Below are 15,663 nucleotides of genomic sequence, written 5' to 3' on the forward strand. Positions count from 1 at the left end.
CGGCAGTAGAAGAAGCGTCTGTTGTGAGAGTGGTCCGGGCGTTGGGGGCAGGGTGAGCCAGCAGGGTAAGGCATGTGATGTGCTGCTTGATAGTGGTGAATGCTGTAAAAGCATCTTGAGTCTATATGAGAGGCTTGTGAGATGTCTTGGGGAGTCCCTTGAGAAGATCGTGGAGAGGAGCGAGGATGTTAGCAGCCTGGGCAATGAAGCGGTGGTAGTAGTTAACTAAACCCAGGAATTCTCGGAGTTTCTTCGCTGTTTCAGGTTTGGGGAACTCCTTAATGGCAGTTACCTTCTGTGGTAGGGGTTGGATGCCGCTCGACGAGACGCAGTGACCGAAGAAGTCAATGGAGGAGGCTCCGAAGACGCACTTGGCGGGATGAACTTTCATGTTGTTGTTCTGCAGGCGTTGGAGGAGCCGTAGGTGGCGATGATGCTCGGCAGGCATCGGAGATGCGACGAGAATGTCGTCCCTGTAGACAGTGACAAAGTCGAGGTCGCGAAGCATGTGGTCCATGTACTTCTGGAAGGTCTGAGCTGCATTGCATAGTCCAAAACTCCTGTAGGCATACTCGAAGAGACCGAATGGAGTGGTGAGGGCAGTCTTCTGGATATCTGCAGGTGCCACTGGAATCTGATGGAAGGCACGCTGCATTTCGATCTTGCCGTGGAGTTTGTGGTGGAAGTCCTGGACATGTGGGATAGGGTATCTATCAGGTTTGGTGACGAGGTTCATGGCTCTGTAGTCACCACATATCCTCCAGTCGTTGGATGATGGCTTTGGAACCATGTGAAGAGGAGATGACCAGGGACTCTTTGAAGGTCGAATGATGCCGTCTTGCAGGAGTCTGTTGAATTCCGCCTTGGCTGCATTCAGGAGCTGAGGGTGTAGGCGGTGAGGGCTTGAGGAAACTGGAGGTCCTGTAGTCTCGATGTAGTGGAAAATTCCCGACATAGGTGGTGGTGGAGAGACTCGGGGTGAGAAAAGTTCCTTGAACTCTTTGAGTGGGGAGGAGAACTCGTTGGACGGCGAGAGGCAGGTGATTGTTTCGGCGACTGCGGCATGTGTACTCCGGATCATATGTGCTGTAGGCTTAAGGATAAGGCAGAGGTTGCTTGGGTCGACGACGAACTTGTGGAAGGTGAAGTCGAAGCCAAGGATGGGTTGAGAGACGTCTGCCACCACGAAGGACCAGCGCAGAGTTTTGGGAAGACCAAGGTCTAAGGCGTGGATGTGTGTGCCGTAGGAGGCAATGGGGGTACCGTTGGCGGCGAACAGGCCATATGAGGGCTGCTTTGATGTGTCTTGCGGTGAGGGAGGGATGATGCTGACTGATGCCTCTGTGTCAAAGAGGAATTTCCTGACGGAGATGCGGTCGGTGATATGCAGCAGTGAGACGCCTGAAGTGACGGAGGTTGTGGCGTCTACCAATCCCCATCGATGCCGTTTCCCAAGTAGTTGCAGGGAGCCTCACAATATCTAGCGTTAGCACCGAAGCATTGATGGTACCAGCAGAGGGTAGGTGTACTGTGCTGGGAGCTGGCGGCTGTGTCCGAGACAGGCTGAAGACGTCAGGGTCGGTAGGACACAGTGCGTGGGGCAGGAACAGGACCAGCAGCAGGCATGGGGGAGCAGAGCTGCTTGAGGGTGTCCATCCTGTGGTGTAGAGACTGTAGCAGGTCCCTCATGTCTTGTGAGGTGTTGCTCGAATGAGGAGTGTTGATCCGGTTGACAAGATAGGAGGTAAGTGACGGTGTGGCCTCCGAGTTAAACGCGGCAGCAAGGCGCACAGCAGTGTATTCATGGAATACTCTGTCTGCCGTGGCTGCGTAGGTCGCCGGGGTTGTAGAGTAGTCCAGTGCGGACAGGGCGAGGCAAACTTCTGCGGGGAGCTTCTGTGCATGAAGCTGGCGCAGGACAGTTTCAGGAAGCCTGCCCGTGTGGTGGGAGTTCAGTCTATGCATCTCGTCCCAGAGACGTGCAGGCGTTGAGTTGCCTAGGGGTAGACTTGATAGGTCTTGCAGGAGACTGGCGCCAGGCTGCTGGTATTGCCTCTTCAGAGCATCTTGTAGAGCTGCAAATTTGTTGTCAGCTGGAGGGTTGGTGATGATTTCTGAGACTTGCGTGGCGACTTCTGTGGGCAAGGAACAGACCAGGGCGACGTACTTTTGCTCGTCTTTAGCTGTTGAGCCGGTGAGAGCTGCCTCCACATGAATTATCCAGTCCTCGATGTTGTGGTTGAAGACTGGAAGAGATCCGTTTCTCGTCCATCCTTGTGTGAGTGCGTCACTCCTTGGGTGCCAGTTGTCAAATTTCTCTTTGTGTTTGTCTATTTTCTCTTTGTTAGGCTCACATACATACGTACATGTAGGAGATCTCACACGAAGGATGGAGGTGAGAAGGGAACTCACAATGGCGTTTTCTGTACAGCTCCTCCCCGACTTACGACTGGGTTAGGGACCCAAATCCAGGTCATAAGTCGAAATGGTCGAAGTTGAAAATGCTTAAACAATAGATAGAAAATCTAAAATGGGTCTCTTTTTCTTCTCAGCACCACAAAACTCTCACTTTTAAGCTTGCCAGCCATTTTAAAGTGAATTACAAACGAAAATTTTGTCTGTGTACAGTGGTCTCTCGGTTAACGAGCACCTCGGTTAACGAGATTTCGGTTAACGAGCTGCATCCCATAAGATTCTTAAATTCGGTTAACGAGTTTCTTACGAGCCGACCTCAACATGTTTTCGCTTGCACTGGCCGGTCAACCAGCTGTAGTATTAGTCCGCCAATACATAAATCGGCTCTAGGGCTTAAATTCCTTACTATTTTAGTATATATCAAGAAGTTTATACTATTCAATAATTTTAAAAGTTTAATATTCAATTTTTTAGTCATTTTAACAATTATTGAACATAATTGAAGGTAAAGTGACTAGTTTAATGCGCGGCATCCAGCCTCTTAACACAGCAAACAGGCGTTAGTCTCTCTGTTTTCACTGGAGGTAACATCTTGCTTGAGACTCTCTTCAACTAAACGCTTTTTTTGTGTTTCCAAGCAAATTATTGGTCATTTTGAAATTTATTTTACATATTGACAATATATAGTGCAGTGTTATTTTAAAGAAAATATTCTTTATTTACAACAAGTTTAACTTTGAAAAGCACGTGTTGACATTGTTTGAATCCAGCATGGGGCCTAAGAGATCAAGAAAAGCTATTTCAATCCAAACCAAGCAGGAAATCATAAAAAAACATGAACAAGGCATTAGAACAAATGCGCTATGCAAAGAATATGGCATGTCGACAACAACTGTGTTGACAATTCTTGCACAGAAAGACAAATCTACAAGAGTGTTTAAAAGTAGATCCCTAATTGCAGAAACTGAGAGGTTACTTATCATCTGGATTAGGGAAAAACAGATGAAAGGTGATTCAGTTTCTACTGAATTCATTTGTGAAAGAGCCAGGGAGATTTACGAACATTTAAAGGCAGATCAACCTGGTTCTTCAGGCACAGAATTTGAAGATTTTCGGGCCAGCAAAGGCTGGTTCGAAAAATTTAAGAAAAGAAGTGACATTTTCAGTGTTGTTAGGCATGGTGAAGCTGCTAGTGCTGATAAAGAAGGGGCAGCAAAGTTTTTAGATGAATTTAAAAAACTGATGGAAGAAGAAAATTATCTTCCACAGCAAGTGTTCAATGTGGACGAAACTGGGCTGTTCTGGAAAAAGATGCCCAAAAGAACATTCATCATCAGAGATGAAGCCTCTTTACCTGGGCATAAACCCATGAAAGACCGTCTCACTCTATTGCTTGGTGCCAATGCTTCAGGGGATTTCCGACTGAAGCCTATGCTTGTCTACCACTCTGAAAACCCCAGGGTGTTCAAGCAACAGAAAGTGGCAAGAACAAAGCTTGGAGTTTATTGGAAGTCCAACCGTAAGGCATGGGTGACAAGACAGCCCTTTAATGAATGGGCTGTTGATGTCTTTGGCCCTTCTGTCAAGAGCTACCTAACCACCAATAAACTCCCTTTAAAGGCTCTTCTCCTCATGGATAATGCTCCTGGTCATGACCCTGACCTTGCCAGAAATTTGGAGTATCAATTTGACTTTGTGAAAGTGTTGTTTTTGCCTCCAAACACTACATCAATCATACAGCCAATGGACCAGAATGTAATCAGCAACTTCAAGAAGTTGTACATTAAGAAAATGTTTAGGAGGTGTCATCAGGCAACTTCCAATGATCCTGAACTAACACTGAAACATTTCTGGAAGACACAATTCAACATCCTGGAGGCTGTAAAATTGATTGTGTCATCATGGCAAGAAGTCTCCACTAGATCCCTCAATTCTTCATGGAAAGCACTGTGGCCATCAGTAGTCCATTATTTTGAGGGATTTGAGGAAGAAACAGAGTTGGACCAGGAGATTGTGTCCATTGATCAGTCATTGGGCCTTGAAGTGGAGGAGGAGGATGTGGAAGAGCTTGTGATGTCTCATGAGGAGGAACTTACTCCTGATGACTTGAAGCAACTGGATGAGATGTTACAGGTAGAGGCTGACAGTGGTGAGGAGGAAATTGAAAGTGATGACCATATGTCAGCTAAACAGTTGAAAGATGTGATTTACTACTGGGAGAAGTTCAGGGAACTGGCTTCAAAGCACCCAGAAGTGGAAAAAACTGAACTAACTTTGTGTCATGTTGAGGACTCAGTGGTCTCCTTCTTTAAACATAAGTTAATGGTGAGGAGGACAGATGCCCCACAGACCACAATTGACACTTTCTTCAGTAAAAGGCAGAGGGAACAAGATGCTATCCCTCAGCCTTCCACTTCAAGAAGGAGAGAGGATGTTCATGGTGGAGAATCTGTCAGTCCAGAGGTTCCTGACATTTTCATGGAAGGTGACTCACCTTCCAAGAAGCAGTAAAATGCTTCTCCTCCACCTCCACTTCCTTCTCTTCTCCCTTCTCCTCCTCCACCTCCCACTTCAAATGCACATCATCATCATCATCCAGGAGCCTTCTACATACACACCTCAAAGTAAGTGAACTTTTCTACCATTTTTGTTGAATTTAGGCAATTTTCGGTGAGCTGGAACCAATTACCCAAAAACCCATTGAAACAATGGTTTCGGTTAACGAGCAACCTGCTGGAACGGATTGTGCTCGTTAACCGAGGGACCACTGTACTGAGGTTGGGACTCGAAAATACGTAATTTGACAAAATTTTGGTATGACTGAGGCAGGTCGTAAGTCGAGTAGGTCGTAAGTCGGGGAGGAGCTGTATATATATATGTTGTAAATGCCTTGGTTAGGGACGTTCAGGTGACGGGCAAGTCGAGGGGAATGATTGAAACCCGCCTTTTGACGCATTCAATACTTATTGATGTCAAAACCTGTAGGGAACAAGGCTTTCATTAGTATTACATGGTGATCTATTTGATACATAATCAGTTAGTCTCACACGATTTCATCTTAATTACAATTGATTATTAAGCATAGTGACATGATACAAAGTTCATAACTCTATTAATCTTAGTTGCACTTCATTACGAGTTGTCTTATTGCTCCAGATAAGGCAGAAACGAGTAGGTATAATTAGTCCACAATATTTAAGTACTGAGGGGAATGTCATTACTTTGGCTGTACTTACAAGTGCGGGTCAATGCGAACCTGTATGGTATTCCAAGGGACAAGAGGACTGTAAATTGTTCCAGCACAAAACTCGGCCAGGATTGGGAGTTGATGTTCACCACAGAGGGTTGGTCCTCACAGCATCACTCGAGAGGGCGATTTGCATCATGGAGGCCAGGCGGCCACGCCACCCTCTAAAGTCTAAACCATACACTCAGCAGAATCAGGGCCTCTTGTCTGTAAACACCCCCTCCCCAGCTGCCACATCTGGCGAGGTCACAGGTTGTGCTGGGGTGCACGTGGTCGCAGGCTGAAAGATTTAATGTTTGTTCGGGTAAGGCAACGCCAGCACTAGTTGAAGCCAGTAGCGATAACATATATTGTATGTACAATGCAGTGCTAGGGAGTTGCTGTGTGGTGAGGAGCTCGTTGAGAGGAGGTCTTGTCTGTTTGAGAGTGTTGAGTAGAATGACCTTCACGGCTTGTTGTTGTTGAGATTGTAGGACCTTAGTTCGACACGGGCCTTTGCCTGTAGGCGGCCCATTTGGTGGTTCCTGCTGGAGCTCTTGGAGCAGCCAGACTGGATTTGGGATTTGGGTATGGAGGTTGTCCTACCTGCAGATATGAAAGGATACTGCAGGATTGCAAGTGTGAGCGGGCCCTCGGTCAGTGAACGCTTAACCCCAACTCATGGACGTGGTCAGTTTCGGAGTGGTGCGCCCCCCAAACTGGGGTCTGCAGTTGCTGGGGAAGTATACTCCTAAGCTATCTGGGTGGTGGGTATCGTTTGGTGACCTGGAAAAGGTGGTGAATGTGGTTTGTTTGGACCTTTCTGGTTAGAGTGGCCACTGGTGTTGTGTGTTCTTCTTGGAAGTTTCGAATTCTGTTTCGGAGACTTTGTGTGACTTTGCAGTCGAGGAGATAGTGTTCCAATGGGTTGGCCGCTGGCTCCTGACAGTAGGTGCATTCCCTGACAACATTTCCGATCGTCTGCCAGGTACACTTGTACCCTAGTCGTAGTCGATGAAAGCTAACTTGGGATTGTCTTGGTGTTTTCTTGTCCGCGAATGGTGATTCCCCTGTTTGTAGCCACCTGGTACCATTTGGCTGATTGGGAACCAGCGTTGAATGCGTCAAGGAAGCTCTTTTGGATGTGGAGCTTGGTAGTCTTTCTGAGGTGATTCTTGATCTGTTGCACGCTTGCTGGAACTTGAATGTGTACACTTCTAGAATGTGTGGCTGCCTTGGTTGCTTTTTCTGCCATGTCATTTCCCCCGATCCCAACATGACTGGGAATCCAGTGTAAGACGACTGGGCGATTTTGTCTTTGGAAGTCCTATAGCTGTGCGTGGATCGAGGTTATGACGATGTCTCTTGGTTGACTGTGTTGCAGCGCCTGCATGGCCATTTTCGAGTCCGTGTGAATTATGATGGACTTGTTGTGTTGTGTTGCAGCGTGTTGTAGGGCCTTTGAGATGGCTACCAACTCTGTTTGAAGGGTGGAGCGAGCAGTCATTAGAAAGTCTCCATAGGTAGGGTCTGACCTTGGTTGTAGAAGGCCGCTCCGGATCTATGATGTTTTGGGTCCACTGAGCCGTCTATGAGGTATGATGCTGCATCAACCGGTGTCTCCGTGGCTATGGCTTCCTGAGGCTCGGGGTATTTATATGATTCTGCCGGATCAGGTTGAGGGTGTGAAGTGAGCAGCGCTGCTGATTGGCTGAGGTGAAGGCAATAACTGGCCAATCACCGCGCAGTCTGAAAATGAGGCCCATCGCATTTGGAACTCGCCGCTGGTTGGCTGGTAAGCGGACGGCAAGTGACCAACCAACAGTTGTTAGGAGAGAATAACCACTACAAACTACCCACAAATAAATCTAAAAGATGCAACACTCGAGGAAATTGACCAACAGGTAGACAAGCTACGCAACACAATAAAACAAGCAATCATCCAGACAACCCCAATAATGACATATAGAACCCTCCCAAGTAACAAACCCAACGAAGAATTAAAGAGACTACAAGTACTGTACAATATAATAACATTAGGACATTTATAGAACAAACAGGGCCCACCAGAGAACTACTCCGTAATATAAAAAAAATCCAACAAGGCCTACAAGAAGAGTACAGTACAGACAAATTAATAACGAAAAATGGAACAGTCCAATCGAAGACATAGACACCACAATGTACTCAAAAAAACTTCTGGCAAAACACCAACAAACGACTTGGCACAAAAAACAGACAATAAACTACATTGCAGACCAAAGCAGACAAAAACTCTATACAGACCACAAAAAAGAAGAGGCCTTCAGAAGAGAATGGAAGAAGATTTTCAGAATACCAGAAAAAGAAAATGAAAGTTCTGACGAAGAACACAAAGAGTTAATTGAAGACTGGCTAAGAGAACAAAGCAATGGACTGACTCCCTACCACACAGGAAACCCAGAAAGACTAAAACCCAAGAAATTAAAAAATCATGAACTACTACACTGCCTACGCAAATTTAAAAAATAAAACTCTGGAAAGAACGGCATAACCCGAAACATGTTATTAAATCTGCCCAGCAGACCAATGGAAGACCTGATAAATATTTACAACTCAACCTTATCCGCTGGTTACTTCCCCGATGCCCTCAAGCGGGCAAAAATGATCTTCATTCCCAAAGAAGGCAAGGATCAAAAACAGATAATAAACTACAGGCCTATATCCTTACTGGAAATAACCGGGAAACTCTTGGAACGCATACTAATTAACAGACTGGATAAGTTCCTGGTTAACCACAACAAACTTAACCCAAGACAACACGGCTTTAGAAGAGGTAGAGGAACCCAAACGGCAATAGCAATAATAACAAATCATAGCCAAAGAAAAACAGCAAGGAACCAAGTAAACATAGTGTAAAGAGATGTAGCAAAGGCATTTGATAAAGTGTGGCACAACGGACTAGCATATAAAATGCTAAAACTAGACCTACCTGTAGAAATAGAAAGAATCCTATGTGACTACCTCCAAAACAGGACAGCACAACTACAAATTGGCAACCATTTAGGCAGTGGTGGGCACAGCTAAGCTAAAAGCCTGCTTCGCTAACCGCTAATCTGCTAACTAAAAAGTTAACTTCGCTAATGCTAAACCGCTAAAAAAATTAGCGGAAGCTAACGCTAACAACTAACTTTTATTATATGAATTTAGCTTCGTTTATTTTTTTGTCTCTAAAACCCTTAAAAACAGACCTAGAGAGCTGAAATTTTCATATGTTGTCTTGTACCATAGACATAGAGCTTTCCAAAAAGGTTTAGCATGCCAAGATCAGATGATGATCAAGGTGTACACAAATAATTAAATGAACAAATGAAATTAAACATTAGTTTACATTCAAGTTTCAACATACACTTTATGATCTTTATTTACTGTACGAAAAGACAGAAAGTATTAAACGAATCCAAAAACTATAGTACTGTATAGCATAGGTAGCAAATAGCATCATGCCAAGATCAGATGATGATCAACTTATCAAGGTGTACACTGTACACAATTTCATAAATAATTAATTTGCATTCTCATACAACCTATCGGCCTTATTCATTATTCATGTAAATATGCAATACCAACCACATACACATTATACCAGTGCATTTTTATATAACTTATTGTTGGTCTTAGTCATTATACCAGTGCATTTTCACATAACTTATTGTTGGTCTTAATCATGTAAATAAACAGAAAACTCTAAACTTTAATGAAAAGTAAGTTTATAGAAAACTTTGTTTGGTTATGAACTTATGCAGTACTTAGCATAACCAAATATATTGACACAAAAAAATCCTAATTAAATTAACAAATAAATTAGAAATTAAATTATACATCAGTTTACAATTACATTCTATGATTCTTTCAACATTCACTGACAGTCTTTATTTACTGTAAAAAAAGGTATTAAACTTTAATAATCGAAAAATTCCATTCGCTCCGTTGCTGCAACGCTGCATCGACAAATCATGTCTTGTCACGTTTACACGTACTAACACGCAGTCAGCCAAGCGTGCCTGACTGGCCGTTGGAGACACGTGTCGCGGCGTCACACGCTTACAACAGATAGAAACAAACATGTATAAATTTTGTTAGCGGACTTAAAGTTAGTGGAACTAAATTTAGCGGAAGCTAATTGGTCCGCTAATGGTTTCCAAAGTTAGCGAAAACTGTAATCCGCGAACGAGAAAGTTAGCTTCGCTAATTAGCGGATTACCGGAACCGTGCCCACCACTGCATTTAGGTCCACCCTTCGACCTAGAAAGCGGAGTGCCCCAGGGAGTCATCCTATCCCCAACACTATTCTCCATATATACTAGCAACTTATCTGAACCAAAGCAACATAGCGAACACATTATCTTTGCCGATGACATCACACAAATCATATCATATCCCGGAAAATCAGAAGCAATGATGGCACGCCATACGGCCTTAGCAATAAAAAACATAAATGACTACGAAAAGAAATGGAAAATATGAACAAACATCAAAAAATTTAAAATCATACCAATTGCCAAGAAAAAAGTCGAACCAGTAATAGTAGATGGAGAAATTTACCCATACACCAACGAAGGCAGTGTGGGCTACGGGTTATTTGGTTGAGACTCGGGATGGGATGGAGAAAGGAAACTCACAATGTGCTCTCTGTATACATATTGTATTGGATGTACAGTGCAGCTTGGTGCTGGGAAGTGGCAGCGTAGTTACAAGCGTGATGTAGAGAGAGCTGGTTGGTGAGGGTGCTCAGAGGAGGACCAGCTTGTGGGTCGCCATGCTTGCCAGCGGGAGCGAGGGCCGCCAGGCAGGAGCGGAGGTGGTGGTGTTGCTGGCTGCGGCTGTAGGTAGAAAGAAAAGTAGGTCATCACGAGGTCAGGTCTTATATAGCGGAGGTAGGCGTGGCTTAATAGTTGACCTCCGTCATGTAAGGCGGCGCTGGTTGACCTAGACCACGAGGCATACACTAGGGAATTCGCGGGGTCGGCTACTCAGCGACAAGTGTTTGTAGGGGAGGAATCCACTACAATACTCCCCCTTCCCTCCAGGCGGTGTAGGAGACTTGTTGTCTGCAGGGTTGCATGGCACATGTGAGGCAGAACGGGCGGTGCATGCCACATGTGAGCCATAATGGCGAGGGCGTGGATGAGCCGGCCGCTACAGGAGACAACTGTCTAGATACACAATATCTGTGGGAGTAGAGAGGGACAAAAAGGGTGTGTGGAGGCGATGAATGTTGTGCTTCACTCGCGACAGGTACAGAGCCCTCAGATGCGCCTGCTGGGGTGAATTTCTTCCAAAACTGTTTGATGCGCACTTCATGCTCCGCTAACTCTTCTTCTAGATCCTCGTCATCGGTGTCACTCAGAAGGTTCCGCAATTCATCCTTGGTGTTGGTCAAGTCATTAAGGAGCCGAAACTTCTTTGCGGAGAAAGCAGCCTTGACATTACAAATTAACTCTTGATCCATGGGCTGGATTAATGACGTAGTGTTAGGAGGAAGGAAGACTACTTTTACACTGGGGTGACGATCCAGCAATAGGGGCGAGTGTCCTGGTGCGTTATCAAGGAGCAACAAAATGTTAAATGGAACATTATGTTGCTTGCAGAATTTCTGGACGTCAGGAATGAAACAGTCGTCAAACCAGGAGAGGGACAGACCAGTGAACATCCACGCCTTCCTAGAGGTTACCCAGTAGACATTAATCTTGCTCATGTCCATGTTCTTGTAGGCGTGCGACTTGTGGGATGTGTGGATCACCGACAACTTGAGCTTACAGGTGCCGGAGGCATTGGTGGTGAACAGGACGGTGATGTTCTCCTTCTACAACTTCCGGCCCCTACACTTGCTGGCAGACTTGACTATGAAGGTCTTGGATGGTAATTTCTTCCAAACGAGCCCGGATTCATCCATGTTGAACACCTGGTCGTCGGTGTACTGTCCTTCCTTCATAATTTCTCGTAAGAATGGTGGAAAATTCATGGTTGCAGCACGGTCAGCACTAGCTCCTTCACCAACAATTTCAATGTTAGTTATTTTGTTGCATTTTTTAAACTCTTGCAGCCACCCAGCAGAAGTAGTAAAGTGTTTGGGCTCTGCAATTTCCATTTTCCGCGCCGCTGCTACGTACAGTTCACGGACGTAGTCCTGCACCGCGCAAGTGTCCACTGCCACGTTCCTTCTCGCCTGATGAATCAAGTAGCTCTCCGATAAACCCTCAGTTTTGAGCAGCACTTTATTCTGACAATATTTCACCATTGATGCACCTGCAGACTTTGTGATGCTCATGTGTTCTTTTATCTTGGCGGCATCCTTCTTGATCGTCTGGATCATAGATTCGTTCACACCATGCTGGCGCGCCAAATCAACTTGTCTTGTTCCTTTCTCCAACTCCTGCGCTATTTTGTATTTTACTTCATAGCTTAAAGCGCGTCGTATCTTCTTGGGCTTGGGGCGGCTTGGTCCAGGTAATTCAAGGTTTTTCTGGGGTGGTGGGGGTCCAGCAGACGCCATTGTTGAACAGATTAGCGGGCACAAGAGAGAACAGTATGAGCGGAGACTGAAAACAATGAGACTGGCGCAGCTTAGGTCAGCGACTTATTCCCTCTGGTGGCAGGCCACGTCATGTTACATTAGACCAATTACAGCTAGCAGCGGAGGGAGGTAAGGATGCGTGGCCCAATCACAGTCCGATTCGTCATATGACGTCAGTGATAACGTAAGAGCAACATATTGCATACCCTCCCCGCGCCGCTTCCCGCGTATGGTCAAGAATGTACCGTGTAACTAATAATTGGCGCGTCTCGCGCCGCTTGCCGCATAAATGATGGAATTTACTGCGTAACTGATAATTGGCGCGTCTGGTAATGTGCCGCATAAATGACCAAACGCGTAAAGGAAATCCGCGTAAATCCAGACTATACTGTACTTCCAATCCTAATCCCGGCCCTCCCACCCAGCATTACAAGCAATAGCCCTCTACCTTATCTACAGACGTCAAGTCTAGTAAAGGTCAGACCACACCAAGCTCTTAAGCAGAGAAGACCTCCTCTAAAGAAGCTCCTCCATGGCAACTTCTCTACTATACACAGCAACTCCCCAGCACCTGACTGCTCTGTCATATAATATATATATAAAGAAAACGCCATTGTGAGTTTCCTTCCTGACCTCCATCCTGAGTGCGAGATCTTGTAGTGGATACTCTCCTCTACAACTGCTGATTGGTCACCTGCCGTCCGCCTACCAGCCAACCAGCGGTGAGTTCCGCAAATCCGCCCTCGCGTTCGAACTGCGCTGTGATTGTTCAGTTGCCTCCCTCATCTTAGCCAATCAGCAGCATTTATCATCTTTGCATTTTGAGTCTTGATCCGGCGGAATGATATAAATACCCCCCTGTCGAGTACCTGACTGCTCCGTACACATAATATATATAAAGAAAACACCATTGTGAGTTTCCTTTCTCACCTCCATCCTTAGTGCGAGATCTCCTACATGTACATATGTATGTGAGCCTAACAAAGAGAAAATAGACAAACACAAAGAGAAATTAGACTACTGGCTACATACACTACGCTACAGGGTTGCCCAAAAGGCACCCATCACCACCACCAGCTCGCCCCCAACGACTGCAAAAAAATTCCGGATCTCGAAAACGGACACGAAAACGACATATGCCGCCATCACAGAAGGAGAAAAAATCCACAAGCCAAGTTCTCAGTGAGGCCCAACCTAAAGGGGGAGATGATCATTCACCTCAAAGACAAGGACTCCGCCACCACCCTCGCCACTTACCTGAAAAACACCACCACCGTTGCATCAACCAAGCTGGACTCCACCCAGAAAGTGAAGAAGTCGGTAGTCCTCCGATACCCAAAGGAGCTACCCTTCAAACCCCTGGAGAATCATCCGAAACTCCTAAGAGACGAGAGATGCTCTCCCGCGACCGACAAGGCGGCCACCACAAAACAAGTGCTCATAACGCACTACGGTCCACCCCCCAGCACCATAGACCTCAAAACCTGGGGGATCTATGAAGTGAGGCCCTTCGTTCCGGAGCCCCTGCGGTGCTTCAGATGCCAGAAATACGGGCACCATCAGATGAGGTGCATATACAAGGAAATCTAGAAGCACAGCACACACTCCTGCCTCACCAAGTTGAAGAATGGGGGAAAAATTGCCCCCAAGTGTGCCAACTGCGGGGGCAAACACCACGCCTGGAACCCTGGATGCTCCGAGAGAACAAAGAGGGTCCAGGCAAACCAACCAGCAGCAAGGCCGGCCTCCACCGCTTGCACACCATCCCCACCAAGTACCATCGTGTGGGGAACCCAAAGGCAAAAACTACAAAGCCAACCCCCTCAGCCGGTCAACACCCAAAGTGCAGCCCAATTTCCTGGCCTCCCTACGGCCACACCTCAGCCCCCCAAACAGCAGACAATGACAACAACTACGAAAAAGATAAAAAAAGCACACACCAAGGCACCAGAAGGAATGATCAACGTATTAGACCTAGCCAAGGTACTGACAACCTTCGCGGAGGGCCTAGTCGGACTACTAGGCCACAAGATCCAGCCTACACAGCTCTAAATACTCATGGGGAGCGTCCTCGGGCAAGTCACCACGGCTCCAGCCACCTCAGTGGAGGACACCATGCCGGCCCCCACATGAGTGACAGCTGAGGTACACTCTCCACCGAAAAAGGCCATCAGGGAACCAAAGATACCGCTTGTGCCAGAAAGAAAGTGGACGTTTCAGCTCCCCTGAACCGAACCACGGCCCAGAAGGCAAAAACCACCACAGAACAAGATGGTATGAACCTGATCCAGTCGGAATCAGACCTGAACATATTCATCGAGGATCACCAGAAGTCTCCGATGAAACAGTAGTGGAAAAAACCAGCACCCTGAACATCCTTTTATGGAATGCTCAGGGCATCAAAAACAAGAAACACCTCCTGCAAGAAGCAGCAGCTAAGGACAAGCTTGACATTATACTGCTACAAGAAACACTCCTACAAGAACACCACTGTGTCAAATTCAGTGGCTACAAGACATACAGGAGGCATTTCATGCAGGCGTCGACAAAAGGATGTATGATCTTGGTCAAGTCAAGCATACCCTCCTCCGAGGTCATGCAGCATTTGCCATGTGGGGAAAACATTGAGACACAGGCCGTCAAAGTAACCCTCCAAAAACGGGAAATAACTGTTCACAACATCTACAAGAACCCAAGGGGCTCACTGGAGGTGACTCAATTATTCGCTTCGGACGCTGACCACGCCACACTCATAGGAGGGGATTTTAATGAACATCATCCCTTCCTAAGCTCGGTAAGCCCCACTAATGAAGACGGCCTACACCTATACACCACCTTTCAAAACACACCCTATATCGCCTTCCTAAACGCCGGAGAGCCCACCCACATTAGGGGAGGAAGGCTAGATCTAACCTTCGTCTCCAGTGCACTACAGCCTTCGGCATCCTGACAGCTACGCCCCACGCTGACCAGCGACCACTTTGCCACCCTAACAACACTGAAGGTGAACAAACTCCCCACTCCACCCCTGCCGAGATGGAGACACAGTACCCAAAAGGCGGATTGGGAACTCTATAGGAAACACCTGGCTAAGTGGCGCACCAAATCACAGCTGGCTGATGCAGCACCCGTGGACGAGACAACCATCCACCAACAGTTGGTCGAGGTGTTTCACCAAGCGACAAAAGAGGCCATTCCAAAAACAAAACCTTTTTCTTTTTATCCTCTTCACCACTGATCGGCTCGTTAGCCGCTTGGGCGATCGGTCACGTCTCTGTTATGCACTGCTGGCAAGTACTGGGCATGCACCGGCTCCTGAATGTACCTGAACCCGCTCCAGTGTTGGTCAAGTCTTGTCTTGAAAGAGCTCACACTCGGTGCCGTCACAACACTTTCTGGTAGATTCCTCCAAGAGTTTACAACCCTCACTCCGAAAAAGTTTGCCCTCACAGTTTTCTGGACTTGC

This window comes from Homarus americanus, unplaced genomic scaffold (assembly GCF_018991925.1).
Source record: "Homarus americanus isolate GMGI-L3 unplaced genomic scaffold, GMGI_Hamer_2.0 scaffold4060, whole genome shotgun sequence".
NCBI classification, from domain to species: Eukaryota; Metazoa; Arthropoda; class Malacostraca; order Decapoda; family Nephropidae; genus Homarus; species Homarus americanus.